Consider the following 21,760-nt stretch of genomic DNA (forward strand, 5'->3'; position numbering starts at 1 on the left):
GAATTTCCTTTGAAAATGCTAATGATATAGCTGAAAGGGCTGTGTTTAAGAAAATGGAGCCAATGGACAAATTAGAGATAGGTGACACAGGGATTTACTAGTTAATAATAGAAAAAAATCTTACTTTTCCAAATTATCAATAGAGTATTACATTTAATTTAATGGAGATGGAAATGGGACTCATTGGGGAAGCCACCATTCAGTACAGTCACACACTCTTCTCTGATACCTGATGTTACTAACTTACCTAACTACTAGCTAACTACCAGCATTCTCCAATTCCAAGTACTCTGATACCCTCTCCACATACTTTTTTCTCTCTCGACCTTGATTAAATCCAGCTCTTGACCTAAAGTATGGAGCAGTTATTAGTGGAACACACATTTACTGGTGGTGATAAAGCTGATTTTTGGTGAAACAAGGTATTTCTTCATGGGCCATCAGAGGGGTTTACACACCCATTTACTTGAATGTGTATGTACACTTTCTCCTTTAGAGATCCCTTTGGCATAAAGGACTGCCTGGATCCTCCATTATTCATCCTTATTCTACAGCCTCTGGCTGAAATTAGGTTTGCGTGGGAAAACCAGCAAATGAGTTAATAAGCAGAGACTGCCTGAGTCTGGGCAGCCAGACTAGAAATATTTAGAAATAAGACCTGCTTATTTCTAAACTGGAAATCCTATCTGGTAGAAAGTAAAAGTATGGAAGACTACTTCATGTACTCTTCCCCTGGGATACCTGGATTGGTGACAACCACTGGTTGTGTCCATGTTTCCTTATTAACTACCTGAGCCTCCAGCCTTATACAGGGACATTTAATCTTCTGATTGAAAGTGATGACAAGCAGAAGTTATTATAGAAACATTTCAAAGTAGACGCTATTTTTATAACCTCATCCCAAATAAATTCCATACACTTTACAGTTTCCAAACTTATGCATTTATATATATATATAAATCCCTCATTCTCATTGATTTACTAAGTGTTAATCAGATAATGCAGTAGGGAAACAGTGATTTAATTCCAGTTCCAAATTTAGATTTGTGTAAACAAGAATCTTAGAAGTCCAGTATTCTGAAATTGTTCAGTGGTGATCAATATATTTGCCTGTATTAGGTTGAAATTAAAAACCCTAAATTTTCTCAAAAGTTCCTTGTCCCTTGAGGCATTTCTTTCTTAGTGAAAGTTTCCAACCTTCACAAATGTGAAAACTGGAATTCCCTAGAGGAGAAAAATGTTTCTTGTCAAAAACTAGTCCTGGCTACTTCACAGAGTGAAGGAATCCAAGATTTTATCAGCTTTCCTGTGACCTTGCTATGTGATTTGCTCTAAGTCATTAGTATCCCCCTATATCTCAGTTGTCTGCCTTCTTATTTTTATTGTCACGATAATGTGGAGAAAATATTTTGATCATCTCATAGAGCCTATACTAGGGCCCTAAATCCCAGAGTATCCAAATAGTACCACCACTATCAAATTGGTGGAATGGCACTAATACTTTTAGTATCTCAGCATCTCTACTTTTTCAGCTTTAAAATGGGCATTGTCATGTTTACATTTTTCATCAGTGTTTTGGAATGGAGAGACTATTGTGTAATTCATTAAAACAAAAATTTCATACAATGTAAAAATTTTGGCCAATAAAATCAAGCCACTAACATTGGTTTTTAAATACAATAGAGAAATTGATTTTAAAATATCAATGCATAACATGAAATAAATGTTTCCAAGCATATTCAGGTACTTAGGAAAGAAGGCTATTAAGAGACAGGGAGCAATACCACCTTTTCTTTGTGTGGCTGGCTGCATTTTATGGGGGATCCAAGACCCCAGTAATGAGAAAACAGAATCATGGAAAGTGACTTTTAGCAGACTCTTGAATGATATAGAAAATAAAATGTGTTCACTAATGGGTTGGCAGAAATGTTACAACACATATGCTTGTAGAACCGGAACTGCTGAAGCAGGCTTTCGTACTTGGCAGAGTTGTGCTCCTGAAGTATCCCCTCACCATCCCCTCACACCTCTCATTTTTTTTTGTCTTATAATGTCAGGTGGGAGTAATGACCAAAGGGAAGGGGCAAAACAAATAAAGGCGTTTGCTGTGGCAGGAGCCACTCCAAGGATCAAAGGGCCGATGTGGCTGTGCCTGCCAGAGTTGGAGCCAAGGTGGTGTTTCCTCGGCATGACGCCATGAAAGCCACAGGAGCCACTCCTCATAGGTGGACACCCAGGCATGCAGGCCCTTAATCCTGCTCTGGAGGGCTACCTGCTAAGAAACAAGTGTGCACACTTCCTTGCTCACTCATAGCTTTTAATATCAACAAAATTCTGCACTACTATTAATTTATTGCATGATCTCAGTGTGAAAGACACTATACAAATCACACAAAAGCATAATTCCTTTCTGCGCAGATTTCACAACTTATAGGATTCTAAGGAGAACTCTGATTTTCCAACATTAATGGGTAAAATCTTGGGCAACTAGTTGAAAAGATAATTTAATTTTGAATATTTTCTATGAGCTACATTTCTTTAGCTTTTATATCTGTCAAGAGAAAATACATTAACACCTCAATTATCTAGCATTCTCATACTCAATGATGGGCCTATCTCAATGGTCAAAAACCCATAAAAGAGAAAATGGAGCCCTTGAGAAACTAAAAAATGATGCCATAAAGTACATGCTATTGACCAAACTCATCTTTATTCATCAGTGAGGCTTTAACTTGGAACCAATATATTCTTCTTTAATACACAGTAACATCAGTTATCAGGATCCTCCGTTCTTGTTAAATAGGACACTTACAGAAGAAAACACAATAACTGTGAGAAATAACCACCCTATGTCTCAGAATGCAGAGGAGACAGGGTGCGGAGTGGGTAGGGGAAGGATGAAGCAACCGGTGCTGAGGATCATGTATAGTTTGCATGCACATCTATGATTGAGCCCCTAGTAATCAATGTGGGAGAGCTCTGCACAAAAAATAATGTTCAGAATTGTTATGGATTGAATTGTGTCCCCTCAAAATTCATATGTTGAAGTTCTAATCCCTAGTACCTCAGAAGGTGATCTTATTTGGAAATAGGATAATTTAGTCATAATTAGTTAAGATAAAGTTCAGTAGGATCAGGGTGGGCCCCTATCCAATATGACTGGGGTCCTAATGAAAAGGGGGAATTTGCATACAGGTATGCACACAGGGAGGACACCATGGGAAGATGAGGACAGAGATCAGGGAGAAATTTCTACAAGCCAAAGAACATCAAAGATTGCCAGCAAAACTTTCAAAAGTTAGCAAAGAGGCATGGAACATGTTCCCTCTCATAGCCCTCAGAAGGGAGAAACTCTGCCAACACCTTGACCTTAGTCTTCTTGCTGCTAGAACTCCAGCACAATGCATTTCTGTTGTTTAGGGCACCCAGTTTGTGGTACTTTGTTACAGGATCCCTAAGAAACTAATACAATAATGCTGATAAGGGCATCATGTTAATATTAAATCATATTCAGAACACTTTGCTTAAGAAGGTTGAAAAGCATAAGACTCACTGCAGAGAAAGTGTCAATAATATGCTTTAAAGAAATAAACCATTCACTGTTTCAGTGACGTCTACATGACTAACTTACATGAAATGTACAGTTGTTAACTTCTGCTAATTCAATGAAATATTGCCGCCTTTACTATAAAAGAGATAGGGACTTTACAGGAGACATCAAAGAGAAAGCCCCCAACCTCTAAGAAGCATTTTGAATAGCAAGACAGATAGATATGAATTTATTTTTATTTATTTGCTTAGAATATATAGCCTATAGAAAGTGGAATGGCTGAAAAGAAGCTGCCTACTTAGAACTGCAAAGAAATGGATTGAGTTTAGATTAAAATTAAGAGGCATTCATCCAGCTAAATTATAGATAATTCTAAGTATGAGGGATATTTGGGATTGTAAGACTGAGGCAAAGTAAGAGTAAGAAGGAAGGGTGGGAAAAACAGCAAATGGAATATGAAAGAAGGCTAGCTGGTACTGAGAGTAAAAGAATATGAAATGGGCACAGAAAATGACAAAAAGTCCTGCAGCTGGTAAGAAAGACAAGAGCCAGGAGCATTCCTGTATTCTGAACAAGAAGAGAGTTAAAAACATCCAGTGCGAGAATTAAGCTCTCTTTAAAGCTAGTGCTCTGAATGCTTTTGTGTGAAAAAGAAAGACTGTACCTTGATTTTTCTTGAAAAGAATTCAACAGTGGATGGAAATTTTTTTCTTTAAGTGTAAACTAAGCAGTCATGGGCAGGTAGGTCAAGGAAGAAATACTTCATGGAACAGGATGCTGTAACTTTATACAATGTGTTCTCTGGAGAAGTTACAAAAAAAAAAAAGAAAGGACAAACTAGTCCCATAAAGTTTGTTTGCTGTGTTAAATAGCTTTAAAATCCTTCCTCTCCTAATTGTTCTTAACATTGTACTCAGCCAATTATCAATTTAATCTGGGGAAAGAAAAATCAGCTTGACTTCTTGACAGCCAAGTCAACCCAACTGGAAAATTCAAAGCCTACAAGAATAGGGCATAAGGAAAACTCTGTTAGCAACATTTTCAACTGCCAACAGAAAGCCATGATAACAATCATCTTTGTCTTCCTTCCCCAGATTTATGCTCCTAAAAAATTTAATGATGGCACGAAGATATTCTTGGATGAAATGAAAAAGCGAGGAGAGCTCTTTACGGGCAAAGGAAATTGTTGCTCAAGATGGTCAGAACTGTCATCTTTTTCTATCCTTCATAGATGATGGATATGGCTCTGTCTGTATCTCTAAAATAACTCAATTATACCACTAAATAGAAGAATTACAGTTTAATTTCATGTATTTTCTATGTTAAATAATTTACAAATCAATTTAATTTAAAAAATTTTATTCACTGGGGGAAATTTCAGCTTAGATGATGGTGTTCACGTAGGGAGCCAAATTGTTGAAAAAGAAGGTGAGGTATATTTTTATTTGGGTATTACCTTTTCTTCCTACTAATTTCTAAGTGATTACTGTAATAGAGATGACTTCTGCAGAAAATTACTACTTTGGGTGGATGGGAAATGATGCTCTCAAAACTGAGATGATAGTAAAATGAATAAATTCATATCAATGGGAAGGCAAATGAGAAGAGAAGGGGATGAGAAAAGGAATAATTCTACAACATTAAAAAACCATGTTTTGGCCATTACTCAATATAATGCTTGCTTAACCTTTTTCCTCCAAAGAAGAGCAATTGATAAGAAAAAGAAGCAGTAAAAGGGAAAGGGAAAGAAAAAGAAAAAAAAAAGAGGGCACGGAAGGAAAGGATGGAGGAAGTAAAAGCAAGAAATTGACTTGAGTGATTGAGCATAAAAGCAAGAAGGGGAAAAAGTAGGAAAGAAGGAAAAAGAGAGAGAGAGTCATTACAGGCACTCATCTCCTTCCCACTGGCTAGCCCTCTAATCTGCCTGCCCTACCACCTACCCAAATACAAATATTCGGGGCACAACAGACAGTTGAAAAGGGAATGTGGGGGAAAATTTCCCCCTTCAATTTGATGCTCACTTAGGTACCAATATCTGCAATTCAGCAGATCCCAGTGCTTTTAAGCTCATGTACCCCTTTGAGAATAGATTAGTTATGAACCTTTCCAAGGGAGAAAGAAAGGATACATTTATAAATAAATACAAAGTACATATAAATACATATACATACACATACACATAAAAGGGCTCATATAAACTCTAAACTGACCTCTACACTCTCTAATCATCTATTAGTTCCATATAGAGCACCACTGGCTCTAGAATCGGGACCAAGCCAAAATAAATAGGTGAGGAGAGGGACTTGGAGAAATGAAAATGATATAAAACCAACCAACCAACTAACAAACACACAACATAAAGGAGGTTTCCCTTTTCTCCAAGTCAACCCTTAAGCTTCTGACTTTGTTCATCGTTTTAGGAACTTAGAACAAGGAAAACTATGACTTGACTAATAAACTATTTAACAAAAATAAAGTACACAGCAAGGTACATACTATTATAGCAATTCTGCATATTTTTAATCATTAACCTTACATTCTTCCCTGTTAATCGCCTTTGCTGATGCACTGACACTAATGCTGTCCTCGTTTTGAACAGTACCTTTGACATATACAATAGCACTGAAAACCAATGCTACTTAATACTGTGAATAACGACTTATTAGACGCTAAGAAATGACATGGAGACTTGGCAACAGGTAAGATAAAAAGCAAAGAGTAATAGACTAACTTCAGCACTTTAACTGGACTACAAATTTGAGGACATAGACCATGCCTTAACTATATAACACTGAGAATTGTTTATGTTTGTTTAAAACATAATGTTTTTCATAGTAGTTCATAATCTTCAAAAGCCTTAAGGTATCTTTAGTTCATCTGATTTGGACATCAACTCTGGAAAGTAAACGGGAGAGAGATTATTTTTTTTCTGTAAGTGAGGAAACTGAGGCTGTAAGTGATGGAGCGACTTGCTGAAAATATCTCATATCTAACATGTGGCAAAGTGAAGACTAGAGCTCAGGAATGCTCATATGCACCAAGTAATTTTTCTGCTACCCTATACTGTACTCAAAAAATGTTCATCACACCTAAATTATTTAGGATCTATATTGTCTTACTTTGGACATGAGGACAATGCTATATATTCTCAAATGAGTTAATTAGCTGGAAAATTCTCCTTATTTTTTTAAACCTGAGGTATATAGTCTTATGTTAAAACAAGTAAAATGTAGATTGCTGGGATGAGTTAATTCTTCCTTAAGGAAAGGGTATAACCAGAATTACAGTCTAACACACTTACCTGCATTTCTCTCTTAATATTCAAACCACCCCTAACATCCCAGATATCAGAACCCACCTTGAGAAAAATTATGAAGTGTACATGAACTTTGTCCTCAGTTCCTCTCCCTTCTTTCCCTTTGACCTTGTTTCCTTTTGACCTTCTTAGCCTTCCTTTCAACCTTATTAATGATTTATTTCTGTTCTCTTTCCCCTGGGGTGCTGGAACCATCTTCTTTAATTTCAGCTATAAACTGAGGTTCTTACTCAATTTGGATTCCTACTACCGCACCTTTAACCCACCTTGCCAATCCTTGAATCAAAACAGTGCCATCTAGCTGACCAATTTCACCATGTCTTGTGTCATGCCTTCACCTACCAGAGCACACTTTCTTAGATATCAGTGAAAGACCTGAGATTTTCCTGTTTCCTGGCACGTCATAGCTGCATTTATCTCAGTTCTCCATGCAAATTACCTCAACTAATATTTTAGTAAACTCATTTCCAGTTCACTCAATCTTGGCTTACTTGCCATTCCCAGCCAGGCTCCCACGATGCTTCTAGCATACTTTGTAGAGAATAAAAGGGTGTTGCTGAATAAAATCTTCACCATAAACCAGGAAGCCTCATCTAGCTCAGGCCCTGATGGTCAAGTTGGTGTTTCCTGTGCCCTAGCTGGTCTATTTATCAAGTGAGAAAAAAATGAAAACAAAAACACTCTTTGTCAAGTTCCATGAGATACATATGAGAAAATGTTGTAAGTTTTTAGGAGAAAACCTATTCATAGACTTTGTAAGTATTCATACCATGTCTTTCCTTCTACTTCTAGAGTAAAGAAAGAATACTCAGAGCACTCTAGAAATATATAATGGAGGTGGCCCACTCTTACAGAATCCATCTCTGGTAGGCAACACGGCTGTACCCCACAAGTGTCCACTCTGTAATAACCAGAATGTTCAGTACATGGCAAAATGTTATGTTACATGGAGAAGGAACTTTGCAGATATAATTAAGGTTGTGGACCTTAAAATAGGGAGCATATCCTAGATTTCCCTGGTGGGCCCAATCTAATTATCTTAACAGTAGGGAACTTTTTATGGCTTGAATTTGGAAAGAGATGTGGTAGATGGGGAAGTCAGAGATTTTGCAAGTGTGATAATGACTCAAGGCACTCTTGCAGGCAATGGGATATAGGGACTCATGTGCAAGAAGCTAAGGTTCTTAGGATGGCCCTCCAACTGACTGCCAGCAAAACACTGGAGATCACAGGCCCACAACCCCCAGGAACTGAATGAGTATGGAAGCAGATTCTTCCAGAGCCCCCAGTTAAGGAGCCAGCTGTCTGACACCTTGATTTCAATCTTGTGAAACTTGGAGTAGAGAAATCTATTGAGCCAACCCAAAATTCTGATCTGCAAAACTATGAAGTAATACCTTCATGGTGTTTGTTATAGGCTGCTAAGTTCATGGTCATTTGTTACTGTAGTGATAGAAAAGCAATATACCCATCCAATTCCATGGCTAATAGATACAATAGGTTAATTAGATGTTTAAGAGTTGAAACAGAAACCACCACTATCAACAAAAAAACTTCTTGGTACTACAAACATTTTCTCCTTGATTTTCCTTTTCTTAGTAATATCCCCAAAGAAAATGAAATAACATGGAACTAAAGGTTAAAGATCATGAAGAATGTATAGCTGCTTAAGCACAGTGTCCTCACTGAGGAGCTACACAACACGCCTTTTCCTCACAGGCAAGAATACTATCCTAATAATGCTTACATCACTCATACCAACTAAATCCACTATCTTGAAAATGAAAAAGAAAAATCAGAAAATAGGTCAAATGATTAGGAAGACATGAAGCCATTTATGAGATAATGAAAAGAGCAAGAAAATCCAAGCAAATATATCTAAAATTCACAGTTTATGTGCACAGCTTTTCTCACTACATAAGTTGTCTTGTGATCATACATTTAAAGGAAATTATTTTATATTTTTATATGGCATCATCACCAAATTTTCAAATGTACCTTCCAACATTAATTGTCTTCTTTATTCACATTGTTTTTACACAGCCAGATTCTGGCCTCAAGAGAGCAAAACAATATTGGAAGAAAGGCAGCAATTTCCAATGATTTTTCAACATGAAAAGTTAAGAGAACTTGACCTTTGAAGATTTACTTAAGTTCAGGACATAAAACTTTTTGAGGTATAACAACAACATGCTGAAAATGGATACTTTTGTAATCCACTAGAAATGATTCTCACAGTAAAGGGTAAATTCTCAGCAGGTTGTACATATTCTATTTTATCATTGTATCACAGTATGAAATAATACCAAAGAAAACAGGAGGAAAAACAAATATGGTGATTAAAATTCTTGTAGAAACAGGATAAATGCAGTTAATTTTTTCTTTTTTTAAGAGAGAGACAAAAAATACACTGAAATAAAAATTACTAACATCACACTTTGTAGCTTTCCTTTTGTATTCCATGAGCCACAACAGGAAGCACAGTTCTACTGGCCTGGTTAAGAGGCAGTGCAGGATGGAGCAGGTCACATGAAAAAAAAAAAAAGCCTTCCTCTACTTTTGAACACTACAATCTGCTTACTCCAGGTCTCTGAGAACTTATTAAAAATGCTGGTCATTTTTATAATAAGATATCATAATTTTGAGGGACTTTAAGGCTCATGCATAGCAAATTAATCCTCATTTTATGTCTGTCCCAATTTAGTTTTTGTAAAGGGGGTGTATAATAATAAATCCCGCCAACTCTCATTTTTAGGGCTATTCAGATACTAAATAAACCAGGAACATTTTAAAATGCAATCTCACAAAAAATCTGCTTTGCTTAACCTTCTCTCTTCTTTAAAAAATAAGAAAGGCATGATGTTCTTTTTTTTGTTAATTAATTCATTTTAGACAATTCCTTAAATTTTCATTTTAATAAATTTTTGTGTGGGTGCATTAATTACTTTCAAAGACACTTTACAACTGTTACCTATTAAAAGCCTTTGTTAGTGAATAAAAAAAAAAGAAAGAAACTTCCAGCATGCCCCCTCCCTTCCCCATTCTGAGCAGGTCCTTGCTATCAACCGCTGGAGTATGCTCGCTTTGCACCTAGAGCTATAATTATTTTGCTTTAATTTTACAAAACCTTTTGTTCCATTCCCACGAGCCCACCTGATCCTTATATTACACTCACTCTATTAAAACACTCATGCAGAACAAAGCATGGCTGTACTGATTCATAAGTAACTTTTTTCTCTCAGTAAAATGCCACTGGCTAGGGTTCGGGACACAGTACTGGGCTTCACCTCCCCTGCCAATTTTCATGAGTTAGAGCAAAAAAATATGTTGTTTCAGAATGTTGTATTCTTCCCCAACATCCCTTCTTTGTCCTGCTGGGTTTTTTTGTGCTTTTAAAAATATTTTGTTATACTTAATTTTACTCTGCAGCGTAAAGAGAGATTCAATGTGGACAATGGTGGGTACACTAAAGGATTGTAATCATGTTGAGATTTCTTTTCTTCATATGGTTAAGATCTTTTTAAAATCATTTTTGTTGCCTTCTTTAATTTTCCTTCTCTTTCCTTACTCCACCACTTTTCCTTGAGATCTTGCAACACATGTGGGATTTTGGCAGAAAAAAACTGCAGTGACTCATCAAGAGAATTGTTTGTTTGCTCTGAGGAGCACCCTGAGGATCCTCTGGGCTGCACACGGAGCCCTTTGATCCTGGGAAATTTATTTCTTCCAGATGTTTTCCCCACAGCCACCTTTCTGCAATGTCCCTCTTCATTATGTAGCATAAGAATAAACACTCAAGATCCATTGCTACAGCGTACAGTTTTCCTGAATGGAGATGGAGTGTGACAGGAAGCTGATACTTGATTGAGCCTGGGATGGCCTTGCCTTAGGTATAATGATGGAGGGAGGTTAACGCTGAGGAAGCCAGATCTGGGTCTTTTCAGGCAAGTGCCCTTAGATTTAAGATGGAAATCATGTGAGCCAAGCCAAAGAAAACACACGAATCTGCAGACCACTCTCATGGACCTAGACTTAGCTAATCTTATAAAGTCTTAATACTTGGATCTGTCATTGTCCTTTTCCAACCGTTCCATCTAAAGTAAAAGGAGTGGACAGGAAAGTGAAATCTTTGGACATCTCTTGTACTTCCTTGGTTTGGCGGAGGGTGCTAGCAGAACTGAGAAGGGAGGATAGGCAGGAGATGGAGAGCAGATACACAGGTGTCTGTAAAGATGGTATGCTAGATAGAATAAGTTACCTGCCAAGTGATATCCACCTTCCTGATCCCTGCAACCTGTGACTGTTACCTTACGTGGAAAAAAGGACTTTGTAGATATAATTAAACTGAGGATTTTGAGATGGGGAGATTACTCTGGATTATCTAGATGGGACCTAAATGCAATCACATTAAAGGAAGATTTTACACAGTCACAGGAAGACAAGTCAACATCACTATAGAGGTGAACTGAAGTGATGCAGCCACAAACCAGGAAATGCTGGCAGTCACCAGAAGCTGGAAAAGGTGAGGAAATGCATTCTCCCTTAGAGCTTCCAGTAGGAACACGGCTATGCCAACACCTTGATTTCAGCCCAGTGATGCTGACTTTAGACTTCTGGCCTCCATAATTTTGAGAAAATAACTTTCTGATGTTTTAAGTCATCAACTTTGTAATAATTTGTTAAAGCAGGCAGGAGAAACTAATACAGACTGTAACTGTTTCAAGAGCCCATTGCTCAGCACATGCCTGAAATTATCAGTTGCAGGTGAAGGAGGAGTGGAAAATAGGGTGCCAAGACTTGAAGACAAAATTCTTTGTAGAGATGCTGGTGTTCTTAAGGGAATTGTGATCCACAGCAACTTGAGAATGAAAATGAACAGGAAAAAGAAAATACATGGGGGTATTTAACTGATTATACGGATTGTGAATGTAAATGCTCAAATTTTTAAATAGTTTGCCTATTATATGAAGAAGCACAAGTCTACTGTATTTTCCCTTTAAAATAAATACTTATATATAATGTATTACCAGTCACTTTACCCCCGCTAAATTGTCAGTATAATTCCTTTTGATGACAACTGATTTGGCACATGTATACTTACTATGAAAGTGAAGATCCTCTGTCTTCTCTTGAGGTAACATTCCTTTAGCTATTTAAAGGACAACTGATTTTCAAAAGATTAATCCAAAAGTAATTTGGTACCTAAGCCCAAGAATTCTTTAAGAAATGTATTAAAGCAATAACTTAAATATGGAAAAGATCAAGTTAAGTCACTATGATTTGTGACCAAATTATCCAAATAGCAATCTCTCTAGTTTATCATTAAAAATATATAGCAACTGCCTCATTAAAAAGGACAACCAAACCATTAATCTACACAATCAACATGAGGTCAGTAGACCTAGACCGCTGATAAAGATGAAGAAATAAAGTTCTGGAGAGCCTAAAGATATTCTAGGTCAATCAGCAAATGAGAAGAACGGAGAAAATCAAGCAGAAATGCTGACTCAATTGTCTAGTACATTTGGAAAGCAAAATAGAGATTGATTTCTCCTTTTGAGGTTAATACTCCAGTGACAGAATATATAAAAGGTGGGCATTTATTTCTTTGCTGTTTTCATATTTTCATATCACTGAGCATTCATTTGATAGTGGGTTTGAACAGAAAAAACATAATACTCTTATTTTTTAACAAAATAAACAAATGATAACCTGATGACTAATTCAACTATTGCACTAAAGAAATATATCTCAAGGCAGTCAAAGTACCAGGAGGCTAAAGGAACTTGTAGCTATCCCCACGCACCTACATTGGGAAATCATGAATAATTATTATCTCATTGCACTGCCTCTTCCATTTTGTATCACTACCAGCTGCATCCTAACTCGAGGCAGTTCAAAGTCTCAAGACTTCAAAGTTTTACTATTTGGAGGGAAGAGCAATCAATATAAATTTCACTGTCATATTCCCATGTGTCATTGTTTTATTTGCTTTACACTAGGTACATCTTATCTTTGGAAGGGCAGCATGCATATCTTTGTTTTGAGTGTGATGCAGGTTTTCATAGTACCATATAATTACAGTTACTCTCTACTCATTTAGTAACTCTTCCAACAATCCAGGAGGCAATTGTTAACATTACCATTTATTACCATCCCACCTGTTCTATGAGTTCCTAGAGTGTGTAGGGAAACATGTTCTTCTTTCAACTAGCTCCTCGTAGCTCTGTGACAGCTAGTAAGTTGACTGACCTAGTGAGTGACTAGTTGATTTATAACTCAAGGCAAAGAAGAATGGGCAGTCAGGATCCATGGAGATTAGCCCATTTGGCTTTGCAAACTTTGTAATAGTACACTGAGTGCTGAAGAGATAAAACATAAAATAATTTTTAAAAATCCAAATACAAAATTACCTTAACTTCTTTAGTATAGATCTGGATCCTGAAAACTAATAATCTGTAGTGTTCCATAACAAATATACCATGCCACAACAAACACAGGAGGAGCTGAGGATAATATAGTTTGCTGTGATGGGGGAAAGCTTACGATGACTGGAGCTTTAAAAACCAAGAGTCAGGGACATTTGGAAAGATGTGAGATGACTTGGATTCCTTTTAAATGAAGAAGGACTTGTCTCTAGCATTTTAGTTATCATATTTCTGGGGCTTGAATTAATGAAAGCCCCAAATTTTCAGTTACTTGATAACTTTCCAATAAATTTTCAAATAAACACCTTTTGATTATGCACTTAGATATTCAAATTGGGTGGATTTATATAGCTCTTTCTACACAGGGAAATTTCATACACAAATATTTAATGTTAATATTTTTTCTTTGAAGCATCCTAGTGTATTTAAAAAATTTATAATGAATAAAACCAGGCTTTAAGTCTAGATAAAAATGTTCTATATTGATGCCTGTTATGATGTCTTGATTACAGATTACTATATATATTTTTTCTTAATAAAATGGGATCTCGATTAAATATACAGATAGATCATAGAGTCTTCCCATAGGGACCTTTAAGATCATCTAATCCCATCCTTCATTTTATGGATGAAGAAACAAAATGTGTTTTAATAAAGCCTACTTTAAGATTTGCATAAGACAAAATGGCCATTACATGAAGAGAGAAGCAGAAACAGACTTACCAGCAGAAGATGGGTTAGGGAGAGAGGAAAAGAAAAGAGAAAGCCTTTTTCATTGGAGTAAAACACCAAGCAGAGATGCATTCTCTAATATGCAATCAAGGTCTTTTTTGGAGACTGGTTTAAATACTACCAAGATGGTAGCATCCATTTTTAAAAGAAGTGCTTAGATTATTAACAAATAAACTGATTTAACTTTAGACAGATTTATCTCTAGGGAATCCCATGACTTACTATACATCAAACAAACTTGTTTTGTATTTTTAATGTGTTAATTGTCCATTCATTTAAATGGCCTCTCACCATTCACTTCTCTACCATATGCAAATTGAGGGAATAACCATTGTTCAATCTATTTTAAAATCAAGATTTCCCATAAAAACAGAGAAAATATGGATACTTTTTAGAGTAATGTAAAGGTAAATTTTAATTTTTGATATTTGCCACAGAGTAGGTAAACTTGTTAATGAGTGCAGGCTCTGGAATCAGACTTCTTGGGACTGAATCTTGGGCTTGCCATCTACTTGACTTGGGGCAAATTTATTCCTGTCTATGTTTCATTTTTCTTACCAGTAAAATTAGAATAACAATAGTGAATATTTAAAAAAGCTGTAGTGAGAATGGAATGATGGAACTTTACATATAAAACTCTTAGAGCAGGGACTGGCACATAGTAATTACTTAATAAATAGCCATTGCTACTAATATGTACAAGCCTGTCAAACATTTTCAGGGGTGGGGTAACGGAAAGTTCATTAATGAGATGTGTTTAAGCATTTTGTCTTTCAATTTGTTGCCTAATTTAATTAATGCCAATAGTCCACCTCAGCATAAATAATGATATAATATGAAGAAGTCTCCACTTGGTTTGCTTAAATGAGATGGAAATGAGGAAAGGAATAAGCTAAAAAGGTGTACTCAGATCTAGCTTAAAGCAACTGAGAGGTGACTCTTAAACGGTAAAGGAGAAAATGAGGGAGCAGCAGAGGCTTAGCAGGAAGTTACAGGAAACATGAGAGAACACTCTCCAGAAAGTGTAGGTGCTGACTCTTCAGCAAGTAAATGCCTTACATATATGACCCACAGTGTCTGATACATGTCTCTAAGAAATTAGCTTTCTACTATGTAATTACCTGTTTATATATTTTTTCCCCTGATTATGTAGTGATCTACTTGAGGACAACAATTTTTTCATTCATTTTTGTTCAATACTTGCTCAGTAAAACATTCATTGAATGAATGACTTGACTAGTTAATTAATAACAACTACTACACTGGAAAATGTGAGTCAGCAGTCCCCAAAGGGAGAACTAAGACTCTCATGGACACTCCTACCGGATGGAGGGACATGTCATGGCAGAAGTAACTGGCCATTTTGTCTGGCAGGGATAAATGTTCTCAGTAAATATAAAATTTTTTTGAAATTTATACTTGTGTAAGGTTTGTGAGGTTTTTTTTACCTTAACTTTCTTTTTTAAAAAAATTTATAAATATTTGAGAATCTACTGTGTAGCACTTCAGACAAGGCAGGGGAACTAAGCACAATGTGGGGTTCAAATATAATAAAAAAACTGGCAAAAGTCTGAAAGTAAATTCAGAAGAACAGATTTACCTCTAGGGAATCTCATGACTTACTATACATAAACAAGCTTGTTTTGTATTTTTAATGTGTTAATTGTCCATTCATTTAAACTGCCTCTCACCATTCACTTCTGTCATATGAGATCAGAGAGTACAGAGAGTAAGTAATTACTTGTAGTTGGGGAAATCAAGGTAATTCTTTATTAATCAAGGTAAGTTTATTAACTTCCTAGTAAAGGGAGTACATTTAAGCTCAATCTTGATGCAAATACTTGATCTAAAATTGTGAAAATGGAAGATCATACTTTTAATTTGGAAACTGACTGATATGTAGATGTAAGTTGAAACACCTGTGAATGAATGAATGACATAAACATCAAAAGCATTCCCACTTTAAGTATACATATATATGGAAACCTGGCTACTAGTTGATGTATATGTGTCTGTAATGCAATCAGTCCAGGAAACAATAATTATGCCACTTAGAAAATCCATCCGTTCATGAATACATCCACTCATTCTTTCAACCTACTGCATATCAGATCATGAACTGTGCTGAGTACATTGGAAATCATGGTGGTCAAGACTGAATAGGCTCTCTGTCCAAGATGTAGTATCAATTAAATTGATAATTACAATGTGATACATCCTATGTTAGGGAAAGAAATAGATGTTATGGTAATACACACTTGCAAGCTATTTATACTTTAATTCATTCCAGAAATACGGCAAAACTATATTTGGACAAATATAAAGTGCTAGTGGTTTCTATTGACCTTGAATTTCTTCTGATTTCGTCTTATCTCCAGAATACATTGCCACATGTGGGTCTTACGCACACTGTTTGCTATTCAAAATCTTGCCTTTTGAACTTCCTATCTAATTGTGGATACATCAAGGACAGATACATTTATTTTCTTAATTTCTTTAAGACTAAACATTGTAACATTTTTCCTACTCAGTTTTCTTTTTCTGTTAAGGATCTTTTATTACAAATGACAGCAACCTCAGGAAGATGACGGGGATGACATATGAAACAGAAAAAAATATGCTCTCTTTTGTGAGATTATATCTATATGACTGAGAAAAGTAAGATCTTGTTTGGACTGGTAAATTGAACAAACACAACATAGGATTCACAGAGGAAGCAATTACAGGCAACATCAATTCTTATTAATAAGTAAAGGTTTGAGTTGGTCTTTTGTTGTGATTCTTCTTCAAATCCAAGCAAAAACTTACACCCTATAACAAATATTTTCCCCCAAATTATCAACCACACAGTGGGTCTGCCTTAAGAACCAAAATTCTAGATATATTAAAGCAGAAAACATGTTGTCCTTCATTTCAACTCTTAGAGAGGAATAAAACTGTCTTCTTTCTTTCTTAGCATGAAAAAAATGTAGTTAACTAGAGCTGCCACAGGCTGGAGGACTAACAGGGTAAAATACTGAATGATCCAATATATAAGGCACTTATCTCACTGGATTTCGTCTAGTTCAGCATCATGGCTTTGTAGTCTATGCAGTAGATGAAGAACATCAATAAACTGGGCAAATAATGTTTTATGTGGAAAGCATAGAAAAGAATGAACAGAAATACAACACTTCACCATTGCACAGAATACAATTAGATACGATTATTTTAAACAAAAACAAAGACAAAAACAGCAGCTGATTCTCTGCCCCATGACTGAAAGAAATGCAATCAGTTCAAGTAGTCTCAAATCTGAAAATGTTGTCTATGTATACAGGATGACAGAACAAGAGGTGCACTCTCATCTGCTGGACTTAGGGCAGGTATACTATGTGGCTGCCATTTAAGTGCTCTGTTTTTAAGTTTTCCCATCAATACTATAAATTATGTACACATGTGTATATTTTAGTACATAATTTTTTGGATTAACTCATGGAGTTATTGTAAAGAAGGATGAACAAATCATGCTGCAAAATTTAGGATGTAAACAAATGCCAATTCTTCCCCAGATCAGACTGATCAGATTCCCTCACTTCCATTGTAAGAAAATAATAGATGGGATTGGATATCTGTTTAGGCTATCTTACTAATTAAACACACTGATACTAACTATAAAAATATCTAAAAGTTACTAAGCACTAACCCTGTGGAAGGCACTGCTGTAATCATTTTTATATATTATTTAGTGCTCACAACAACATTAGATTACAGATAAGGAAACTGAGGTAAAGTGAAGTTAAGTAACTTGCTCAATTAACAGGCTAGCAAAGTTAACAGAATTCAAACCAGACACTCCAAACCCATCCAGCTTTTCTGGACTGTACATCCTTTATCCGAAACAGGGGTGAGCAAACTTTTTCTATCAAGGGCTAGATCATAAATATTTTAGGCTTTGTGGGTCAAAAGGCAAAATCAAGAATGCTGTATTATGTATTATGTACTTATATAACGAGAAGACAAACCACATATTTTTAATAAAATGATTCAATTAAAAATATTAAACTTAAAATTTTCAATTAAAATTTAAGTAAAATTAAAATAAATCATATTGTTATTTTATTAACAAATATAAAAAATAATACTAATTAAGCAAAGTAAATATTTACTTTTTCACAATACAGGTCTACTAATGATAAGAATGGAATTCTTTTTTGGAGGATAATATTTTGCTTAGCTGGGGTTGAAAGACAGTGACCTTATCATGAAATCAATTGCAAATGTTCATTTGTAAAAACCATTCTTACCTCATAGGCCATACAAAACAAATCGCAGCTGGATTTGGCTCATGGGCCGCAGTTTACCAGTCTCTGAGCTAGAAATAGTCATTGTACTAGATGATTTCTAAGAACTCTTTCAACTTCAAGATTTGTACTGGTACTATCTCATTTCACAAGCAGAGTAATTTTGATTTTTCAATGCCTTCAGTACATTTCTATAAAAAGTAAAATCTCTAAACTATATATTACAATAATTAAAGGAATGGATGAATGTAACTGTAGCATCAAATATTTATATCTGCCTTGCAGACTATTGTTTTCTTAATTTTCTCAGGACAATTTAGATTTTATTGCATTTCCACAGGCCCCTTTAAATGTCATCACAGAGGAACAAGCTTTTTGTTGACAAGGTATTTGAGTGGTGTGTTAGAGGCAGGGAGAAAATCAGGATAGTCTTACAGCAAAACAAGAAAAAAGTAAATACAATCTATAGATAGTTTCCTAGTGAAAGGAATCTTTATATGACCAAATTTTGTGTTTCTATAGTAATATTTGGTATCTTAAACTAATAGTCTAAATTCATACTTTGCATAAATTGGTGCTGAATTTGCAAACTGTGGTTTTACATTGCTTCATTTATTATATTTTTGTTATTATTATTGAAACTTCTATGGATTTTCATGGATGTTTCTTAAGAATCTTCTAGACTCACTGGTAGTTTTCATAGGACATAGTAAAAACCAATGGCTGCTAGCATACACAGAATCTTTTCAACATACACAAAAAGTAGTGTTTTCTTGTCCTCACCTAGAGCAAAAAGATCAAGAACTTACTGTTGCATATTCATTTATACTCAACTGTCTACTTATAAAAAAAAAAGAATTAAAAAGCCAGTGTATGATATGGGTATAATTCATTTTATTGTGTTTTGCTTTATTGCACTTCACAGATATTGCGGTTTTTACAAATAAGGTTTGTGGCAATCCTGCCTCAAACAAGTCTATATCCTAGCCATTTTCCAACAGCATTTGCTCAGTCTGTGCCTCTGTGTCACTTCATTAATTCTCACAGTACTTTTTTCATTATTATTATATTTCATATAGCTTTTTCATTATCATTATATTTGTTACTGTGATCTGTGATCAATGATCTTTGATGTCACTACTATAATTGTCTTGGGATGCCATGAACCAGGCTCATATAAGGCAGCAAAGTTAATAGACAAAGGTTATATGTGTTCTAATAGCCCCACCAACCAGCCATTCCCTCTCTCTCTTTCTCCTTGGGCCTCCCTATTCCCTGAGATACAACAATATTGAAAATAGGCCAATTAATAACTCTACAATGGCTTCTAAGTGTTCAAGAGAAAGTCAGAGTCAATGGATGAGGCCAACTTCTTGCTGTCCATTTTAAGAGATTGTGGCAGCCCCCAAACCTTCAGCAACCACCACGTTGGCCAGTCAGCAGCCATCAACACTGAGGCAAGACCTCCCACCAGCAAAAAGATTATACTTGCTGATAGATCAGGTGATGGTTAGCATTTTTTTTAGCAATCAATATTTTTAAATTAAGGTATATATATTGTATTTTTAAATATAATATTATTGCATGCTTAACAGACTATATAATTTTTACATACACTGGGAAACTAAAAACTTCATTTGACTCACCTTATTGTGATATTGACTGTTTTGTGGTGGTGTGAAAAAGAATCCACACTCTTTGTGGTAAATTGTATTTGAGGTCAAACGTCACATGATTTATCAATTATTTAAGGTAGGATTGAACACTTCTGTAATAATCAAAGTGTTATAAAATTACCAATTCTTGATGATTTTATAGAAACTTACAGATGGAATATGGTATCTGGTTCCAGATGGAGTTAATGACCTATAAAATAGTTCTATTGTGCAAATTTGTTGATGGTGCTAAAGAGGTTGGCCCTAGCAAAATTGTTAAGTCTTCAAAAAGCCTTACTTTCTTGACATTCTATTATATACTTTCCCCAAATGTGTGTGTGTGTGTGTGTGTGTGTGTGTAATTTATTTTCCCAGGTAAAAGTGAGTTAATAAATCAATTAATGCCATTTTATATATAGTTCTTAATGGTTCTTCCAAAGCAATATTTTTATTTTGATGGTGGTATTTTTAACTTAATTTTTTAACTGCATACTTCTCTTCCCAAAACAAATGTACATAAAATAAAGTTTTTAAAAATTTGTAAATAATACCACCACTTAAAAATAAATATTAACAAGATGTGAAAGAATCTCTCTCTGTCTCCGCAAACTTCCTCAGTCACCCCCTAAGGTAACCAGTCTGGAGTATATCCTTCCCATTCTTGGAGATAGCTATATTTCACTCTGTATCAATGAAAAATTAGAGAATTACCTATAGTAACTTATAATGTCTATGTAAATGTAAAATATATTGTGCAAATCATTTCAGAGCAGTATATTTGGATCTATTTAATGCTTTGTAGTGGCTAGATATAGTCTGATATAACAATGTACTATTAAGCCATTTATCTTTTGATGGAAATTCAGTATGCTTTGAAATTTTTGCTATTATAAATAAAGCTGCAATGAAAATTATTGTAATAAATGTGCAAATATTTCTATGATAAGAATAGTAGAAATGGATTGCTAGATCTTAAGATATAGTGCTTTAAGAGACTTTTTTTTTGAAGGAAAATCTTTTACAATTTAAAATACCAAGTACTTTGGTTAATAAAATTATTACCATTATTTAACACCTAACATTCTAAGCAGTATGGTATGCTCTTTAAAGGCACTAATGCATATACATTTCAATATATAAAGTTTGTTACACAGAGAAATTTTAAGTGTCCAGTTCTAAAAGGCATTCACTGCCATACTTTGGAGTTGAATTACACTCCTCTGAGCAATAAGGGGTCATTGAAAGTTTCTGAGTAGGGAATGTTCACCTTCCTCATTCCAAAAAAGTCATTTCTAGCAAGAGAAGAGAGGAAAGGGACCCACCCAGCTCAAGGGGACATATTAAATGGTATTTAGAATGCCCAGGACTGGACAATGGAGAACAATCCTTGAAAAGGGCTAACATTAGAAAGGCTTAGCACAGAACCAAATTCTGTACCCAAAAACTGAAGCAAAGTGGCAGCCTTAGCAGGAGATAAGCATTTCCTTTCAAGTACTATCAGACAGACAGTAGTAACCTGCTTAGAGCAAATGCAGAATAAGGATGTGTTTTCCCATCTCTTTTATTGTTTCCAATGGTCTCCATTTAGCCAGTATAAATTGGAGAAGGTAGGAGTGACATAGGACCAGTTTAAAAAATAAACACATAGTGTTCAAGCTTAAAATCTATGCTTTAGTTGAGAATTTTTGCTTTGGTTACTCACCAAAGGAAAAAACCTGAAATAAATGGACCAGAAACCAACTAAGCTTTTGAGGATACTGTATTGCCAAAGATACCAGAATAAGAAAAAAAGATGA

At 35.3% G+C, this 21,760-nt stretch overlaps 1 protein-coding gene across 2 annotated transcripts in view; it reads right to left on the reverse strand.

The window, feature by feature from the left end:
- The window catches only part of ZBTB20 (zinc finger and BTB domain containing 20), an 807,002-nt gene that overhangs the window by 428,318 nt on the left and 356,924 nt on the right, over positions 1 to 21,760 (reverse strand). The gene's annotated exons all lie outside the window — the stretch shown is intronic.

The sequence above is a fragment of the Manis pentadactyla genome, chromosome 1 (genome assembly GCF_030020395.1).
Source record: "Manis pentadactyla isolate mManPen7 chromosome 1, mManPen7.hap1, whole genome shotgun sequence".
Classification (NCBI taxonomy): domain Eukaryota; kingdom Metazoa; phylum Chordata; class Mammalia; order Pholidota; family Manidae; genus Manis; species Manis pentadactyla.